This window comes from Trichomycterus rosablanca, chromosome 25 (genome assembly GCF_030014385.1).
Source record: "Trichomycterus rosablanca isolate fTriRos1 chromosome 25, fTriRos1.hap1, whole genome shotgun sequence".
In the NCBI taxonomy this organism is placed as follows: domain Eukaryota; kingdom Metazoa; phylum Chordata; class Actinopteri; order Siluriformes; family Trichomycteridae; genus Trichomycterus; species Trichomycterus rosablanca.
Window position 1 is genome coordinate 13,356,542 of NC_086012.1, and position 8,308 is coordinate 13,364,849.

Below are 8,308 nucleotides of genomic sequence, written 5' to 3' on the forward strand. Positions count from 1 at the left end.
CACACTACAATTTTTATTTTCAAACTGTTACCTTTTAATACCTAAAAAAACCCAGATTTTATCCATGCCAAAATACCATTGGAATATACAGCATAGCAAAAACCTCAGTAGCATTGCAAGTTTTTAGCTATTTTAAAACTTCAATAGCTTTTAAAATATTTGCCAAACTTCTCTAAATCACGGTTTTTTGTATCAAGAAAAACCCACCTTACACACTACAATTTTAATTTTTTAAGTTTTATTCTTTAATACTGAAGAAAAAACTGATTTTATCCATGCCAAAATGCCATTGGAATATACAGCATAGCAAAAAACCTCAGTAGCATTGCAAGTTTTTAGCTATTTTGAACCTTCATTAGCTTTTAAAATATTTACCAAATTTCTCTAAAACACGTTTTATTGTTTCAAGAAAAACCCACCTCACACACTACAATTTTTATTTTTAAACTGTTACCTTTTAATACCTAAAAAAAAAACTGATTTTATCCATGCCAAAATACCATTGGAATATACAGCATAGCAAAAACCTCAGTAGCATTGCAAGTTTTTAGCTATTTTGAACCTTCATTAGCTTTTAAAATATTTACCAAATTTCTCTAAAACACGTTTTATTGTTTCAAGAAAAACCCACCTCACACACTACAATTTTTATTTTTAAACTGTTACCTTTTAATACCTAAAAAAAAAACTGATTTTATCCATGCCAAAATACCATTGGAATATACAGCATAGCAAAAACCTCAGTAGCATTGCAAGTTTTTAGCTATTTTGAAACTTCAATAGCTTTTAAAATATTTGCCAAACTTCTCTAAATCATGGTTTTTTGTATCAAGAAAAACCCACCTTACACACTACAATTTTTATTTTTTAAGTTTTATTCTTTAATACATAAGAAAAAACTGATTTTATCCATGCCAAAATACCATTGGAATATACAGCATAGCAAAAACCTCAGTTGCATTGTAAGTTTTTAGCTATTTTGAAACTTCAATAGCTTTTAAAATATTTACCAAATTTCTCTAAAACACGTTTTATTGTATCAAGAAAAACCCACCTTACACAATACAAGTTTTATTTTTAAACTTTTATTTTTTAATACTGAAGAAAAAACAGATTTTATCCATGCCAAAATACCATTGGAATATACAGCATAGCAAAAACATCAGTAGCATTGCAAGTTTTTAGCTCTTTTGAACCTTCAATAGCTTTTAAAATATTTACCAAATTGCTCTAAAACACGTTTTATTGTTTCAAGAAAAACCCACATTACACACTACATTTTTTTTTTTAATTTTATTCTTTAATACTGAAGAAAAAACTGATTTTATCCATGCCAAAATACCATTGGAATATACAGCATAGCCAAAACCTCAGTATCATTGCAAGTTTTTAGCTCTTTTGAACCTTCAATAGCTTTTAAAATATTTACCACATTTCTCTAAAACACGTTTTATTGTTTCAAGAAAAACCCACCTCACACACTACAATTTTTATTTTCAAACTGTTACCTTTTAATACCTAAAAAAAAACTGATTTTATTCATGCCAAAATACCATTGGACTATAAAGCATAGCAAAAACCTCAGTAGCATTGCAAGTTTTTAGCTCTTTTGAACCTTCATTAGCTTTTAAAATATTTACCAAATTTCTCTAAAACACGTTTTATTGTTTCAAGAAAAACCCACCTCACACACTACAATTTTTATTTTTAAACTGTTACCTTTTAATACCTAAAAAAAAAACTGATTTTATCCATGCCAAAATACCATTGGAATATACAGCATAGCAAAAACCTCAGTAGCATTGCAAGTTTTTAGCTATTTTGAAACTTCAATAGCTTTTAAAATATTTACCAAATTTCTCTAAAACACGTTTTATTGTATCAAGAAAAACCCACATTACACACTACAATTTTTATTTTTAAACTTTTATTCTTTAATACTGAAGAAAAAACTGATTTTATCCATGCCAAAAACCTATTTGAATAGACAGCATAGCAAATACCTCAGTAGCATTGCAAGTTTTTAGCTCTTTTGAACCTTCATTAGCTTTTAAAATATTTACCAAATTTCTCTAAAACACGTTTTATTGTTTCAAGAAAAACCCACCTCACACACTACAATTTTTATTTTCAAACTGTTACCTTTTAAAACCTAAAAAAAAACTGATTTTATCCATGCCAAAATACTATTGGAATACACAGCATAGCAAAAACCTCAGTAGCATTGCAAGTTTTTAGCTCTTTTGAACCTTCATTAGCTTTTAAAATATTTACCAAACTTCTCTAAAACACGGTTTTTTGTATCAAGAAAAGCCCACCTTACACACTACAATTGTTATTTTTTTAAGTTTTATTCTTTAATACTGAAGAAAAAACTGATTTTATCCATGCCAAAATGCCATTGGAATATACAGCATAGCAAAAACCTCAGTTGCATTGTAAGTTTTTAGCTATTTTGAAACTTCAATAGCTTTTAAAATATTTACCAAATTTCTCTAAACCACCTTTTATTGTATCAAGAAAAACCCACCTTACACAATACAAGTTTTATTTTTAAACTTTTATTTTTTAATACTGAAGAAAAAACAGATTTTATCCATGCCAAAATATCATTGGAATATACAGCATAGCAAAAACATCAGTAGCATTGCAAGTTTTTAGCTATTTTGAACCTTCATTAGCTTTTAAAATATTTATTAAATTTCTCTAAAACACGTTTTATTGTTTCAAGAAAAACCCACCTCACACACTACAATTTTTATTTTCAAACTGTTACCTTTTAATACCTAAAAAAACCCAGATTTTATCCATGCCAAAATACCATTGGAATATACAGCATAGCAAAAACCTCAGTAGCATTGCAAGTTTTTAGCTATTTTAAAACTTCAATAGCTTTTAAAATATTTGCCAAACTTCTCTAAATCACGGTTTTTTGTATCAAGAAAAACCCACCTTACACACTACAATTTTAATTTTTTAAGTTTTATTCTTTAATACTGAAGAAAAAACTGATTTTATCCATGCCAAAATGCCATTGGAATATACAGCATAGCAAAAAACCTCAGTAGCATTGCAAGTTTTTAGCTATTTTGAACCTTCATTAGCTTTTAAAATATTTACCAAATTTCTCTAAAACACGTTTTATTGTTTCAAGAAAAACCCACCTCACACACTACAATTTTTATTTTTAAACTGTTACCTTTTAATACCTAAAAAAAAAACTGATTTTATCCATGCCAAAATACCATTGGAATATACAGCATAGCAAAAACATCAGTAATGAGATTTTTAAAGGTTTGATGAAAGATTTGAGATAACGACTCTGGTAAATTGGTCTCGTAATTTTTAAGGCCAGGGAACAAATGAAAAAAACATTTGCTTTTATCCTTTGACTGCACGGTTGAAAGAAACCCAGGATAGCAATGTTTCAAGGGAAAAATACCCCGCTGAGTGGCGCAGGGGGGAGATGAGGAAGAAGATAAAGAAATGAGAACGTCTGAGGAAGTATGAATGGAATTGTATGTGCGTATATGAATGTAGAGATGAAAGAAGGTGCTGGAAACAGTTGTGAGGATGGGTGCTATATATAAGAGGATGATTGTTAAAATGTGTAATCAGAAGGATGTATACACATATATTTATTTAAAAAAACAACAAAAAAAGGTTGAAATGTTATTGCAGGCAACTGGTAGAACCTCAGAATGTAAAATAAAAGGAATAAAAAAGAAGTTTGACGTAGGTGATGTAATCTGATGTATAATTGAATGGATAAAGCTTGTAGCCCTGAAATGAAAGCACTGAAAGCTGTAAAAGAACAGACTATTTAAGATGTTTTATTCACAATGCTTCATAATGCTTTATTAAGATGTATTATTTACATAGAAGCCTCACATTCCATGATGGGATTATTTCATGATTCTTAATGCATTTAATTCTATACAACACGTGTCAAACGCAAGGCCCATGGGCCAAATCCAGCCAGCCAAGTCATTTTCTGTGGCCCACGAGAGCTTAAAAGACATTTGATTGGCAGTGTTTCCACATCAGCATTTAACTGAGGCGGTTTTCCAACAAGTGATATTAAGAAATATTTACAAATAATCGCAAAATGTACAAGAAGAGAAAAATGAAGAGAATTTAATGAAAGATGGGAAAGTGAATATTCTTGAACTCTAGCTTCAAGAAGAAAAAACGGTACGTCTCTTGTGTTGAGGCCGTGTCTGTGGTAAAGGAGTACAATATAAATGTAGATATACATTATAAATATACAGAATAAATTTGGCATTTTGACACCACACAGAATTTAGCCTCCAAGAAAAAACAACGAATTGGCCAAGACTTAAAAGGCCGACTGCAATCACAGCAGGATACGTTACAATCGTCCCTTTGAGGGCCACCATAATGCAGATGTGGCCCTTGGTGAAAATAAGTTTGAGCCCCCTGCTCTACAGGGTGGAGTTATGTGTATTTTAGTAGCTCAAATTGCCCTGACTGCATGTCTGTGGATTGTAGAAAACCGGAGTACCCGTAAGAAACCCACGCAGACACAGGAAGACTATGCTAACTCCACACAAAAAGAATCCAAACTGCTCCACCTTGAAATCAGTCCCCGGTCCTTTTTACTTTGAGGCGAATATTGAAATGATAAATTTGACTAACACGTTGAATCCATCTGTGGGCTTTAGTATACATAACGACCCGGCACCACCAGACTGAATCAGACAAAGTCCTTGCTTGGCCTTATGACAAAGTATTACATTTGAATTTCAATCCTTTGCTGCATCTTTCCACATTCATCTTTACAGTTTGCGCATGTGAAATATGCATTGACCATGAATGATTGTGCCTGTTTAAATAATAAGATGTAAATGTTCAGTGTTTACTACATTTCAAACAGATGCATACAGATTTGATTAATACCAACCTTGATTTATACTCACAGAAGTAACTGCGCCTTAAAATTGTGACTAATGTTGCAGTCTAAATTTAAAACAAAGAGTCTTATGGGTCCAAAAGTTGGTTCAAGCCACTGTTGGACCACTGACCTTAACCACTAGGCTACAACTGCCCCTTAGCAAAGCTAACATATAGGTGAATGAGGTGCTGGCTCCTAAAGAGGAATGTGATCTCTTATGGCTCCTCCTATAATAAAAAGCTGGAGTCACATCTGGTTCCCTTCAAGACTTTCATATTAATTTATCAAAGCTATGTTTTATTTACAAAGCTGGAAAATTAGGAACCAACAATGACAAGCCTTTTTTTTATACTGAAACTGCACCTTTAAAGTAAAAGACATGCAGAACAAGTGCACTTGTAAGAAATGTCGCTGTATCTACCTCTTCTTTGTCGACCAAAACAGATTTCCATTTTGCTTATGTAGACCCACATCAAACGGACCACGTGGGTCCAGAGTCAAACCCCTTCTGTGTAGGTCAGCTCTTCTCCAGCAAACGAATTTCATGCTCAGGATCAAAGAATTTCCCCCGCTGCTTCACATAAAGCTCAAAATGCTCACACATCTCCATCCTCCACGGTACAAGAGCCGAGCTACCGCTGGTATAAACTTTTCTACCCAGCTGAGATGATCGGTATTGCAGCAGCTCAAATAGGTCAGTGGAAATAACAGAAAAAGCATCTTAGCATCTTATCCATGTTGGATCCCTGTAAGTTTTGCCCACACAACCGCTGCGTTCAGCACAAAAAAGTAAGCAAAGGACACATCCAACGACTAAAAACTTCTCTCTAACACTGAAGTTTAATCTACAACACTTTTCTCATGGATAATGATGCATCTCTGACATAGCACTTAAGATTTATCATTTAATGACAATATTTTTAGCCATTTTTAGCTGCAAACATTGAATGGACTGCAGCTCTTCTTCTGTGGCCTCATGCACAGTGTTTCCAGCATACTCCAGACCCCCACAAACCTAAAGAGCTCAAAGAGGTTACTGAAGATAAATGAGAGAATGGATTTCCATCACCAAAGGTAAAAGTGTACTCACTTTAGTAGCCTTTTCTAAGCGCTAGTGCTATTTTTGTTGAACCAATTTGGTTTTCAATTTAAAAATAATGACAGTCATCAAACTGGATTTTGGGTGTCTTTAAATGAACCCAATCAATCAAGAGTGGTGGGCTGTCAAAAATTCATTATAGTCTGAAGTGCAATTAAAGCGACATAAGGCAAAGGTTGGACAGTAACTAGAAAACTTTCTTTCAATAGAGTCAGAGTGAAGCATCATGAGCAGCATTTATAATCATCTCTCCATCATTAATAACATGTATAAACATGTACAAGTCAGGAAAACAGACACAGATAATGAATGAATCTTTGTTTTTTAACCGCTACACTATTGCTTGACTGCTGCAGTGCACAAACACCAGAATCAGTAGCTTGTTAAACAATAAAACTGTGATTATCCAACATTATTTAGGGTGTCCGAATAGTGTGATGATTGTATATACCACCTTGTTAGCTGTGTGAACTTCTATAAAAATGAAGTGTGATTTGAGTATTTGTACTTACAGGTGTTCATCAGGCATGCAGGCAGGTGTGCTGAGAGTCAAAGGACCCGAGCACTGAGGGTTGATGGTACTTGGAGTCCTTGGTCTGCACCGTTTTGGGAATGTTCTGTTTTAAAAACGTGTCCGTGTGAGTGTGGTTGATTGTAAGTTGGGGATTGTATGGTGTTCTTATATGATTGTGATATTGTCTTAAAGTAAATAATTAATATAAAGTTTATTTATTAATATAATTATGTAAAGTGATAGTTTAACCTAGACCAATGTAAGATTGATAATGGTGAACTTGTGGAAATGTTGAGTTACCTGTAGTTGGTCTTGTCTAATACCACAGAGTATTAAGGGAGCAGACGTCGACCAATGTAGGGAGAGCGGGCACCCAACTGGAATGCGTAGACATTGTAACCAACCAGAAACAGTTAGGCATATACTATTGGACATGGCAGTGGAGCAGCTGGAGGAGTGGGTGTTACACAGCAACATGGGACCTGGAGGCCTGGGTTTAATTCTCACCTCCAGTCACTGGTCTGCTAGAGTAACTGTAATGAATACAGTGGTAATAAACACAACCGTAATATTTACATTTACATTTTTGGCATTTAACAGACGCCTTTATCCAAAGCGACTTACAGTACTGGGAGATTATACAGTCTGAGCAACTGATGGTTAAGGGCCTTGCTCAGGGGCACAACAGCAGCAACCTGGTAGTGGTGGGGCTTGAACCAGCAACCTTCTGATTACTAGTCAAGTACCTTAACCGCTAGGCAACAACTGCCTTGAGCAAGGCCCTTAACCCTCAATTGCTTAGACTGTCTCAGAAGACACATTTGTATTGTCTTACAGAGTAAGGGCATGAAAAGCCAATGCTAAGGAGCAAATCTAACATTTTTTTACATTTCAAAACAACTTCTAGCATAAAAAAGCTGAATCTAAAGGTTTGTGTTTTTTGTATCAAAGTTTTAATAGATTTTGTGATGCTGATAACGTACACACTGACATTATTAGTAACTGAGGAGAAGTGCTGTGAGCGGAGGGGCAGGAGCTGAACAAGGCAGAATGTGATTGGCTTTGTGTTCACTGGCTTTAATCATTATTTAATGATGATGATGAATTGTTCTCCCTAAAGACAGAACAAGGCATGCAAATTTTCGTCTGTTCTGTTACAGAAGCACTTCGCAGAATGCCAAATAATCTTAAGTTATCGTCTTGGAAGGGGGAGACCTGAAAGAGATGCTGATGCTAGAATGTGACTTTAAATAAGGACATTATGTGTAGGACAGTGTAAAAATCTTCATCTACAGTCTTGATCAGCTTCATATTCAATGCAAGTTATTCATTATTTAATTATGGTTTAGGTTTAGGTTGAGGAACTTGAATTAACATCTACTAAGTGAATTAGATGCCTCAATATAGTTTGATGAGTGTAGCACAGAGGAACACGAGTGACCTGCACAGAGTTCTGGAACATCTCCTTAAACACCTTAGGGATGAACTGGAATGTCAACTGTGTGCCAGGCCTTTCATATCCGGTATCACTGACCAATCCCATATTATTGACTGAAGTGTTATTTTGACTAATGGCCACAAATCCAACATAGACAGTCTGAAATTCTGAGTAGATGTGGTAAAGTAGCGGCTGTTGTAGCTGCAAACGGGCCATGTTCATATTAATGCCCACGGTCAGCTGTCCACATATTTTTGGTCACAGAGTCAGGCCTTTGAAAGAGATCTGGAAAAGTGGAACTTTCATCTTCATCGTTGTGAAAGTGCTCTGCCTGACCAAAGT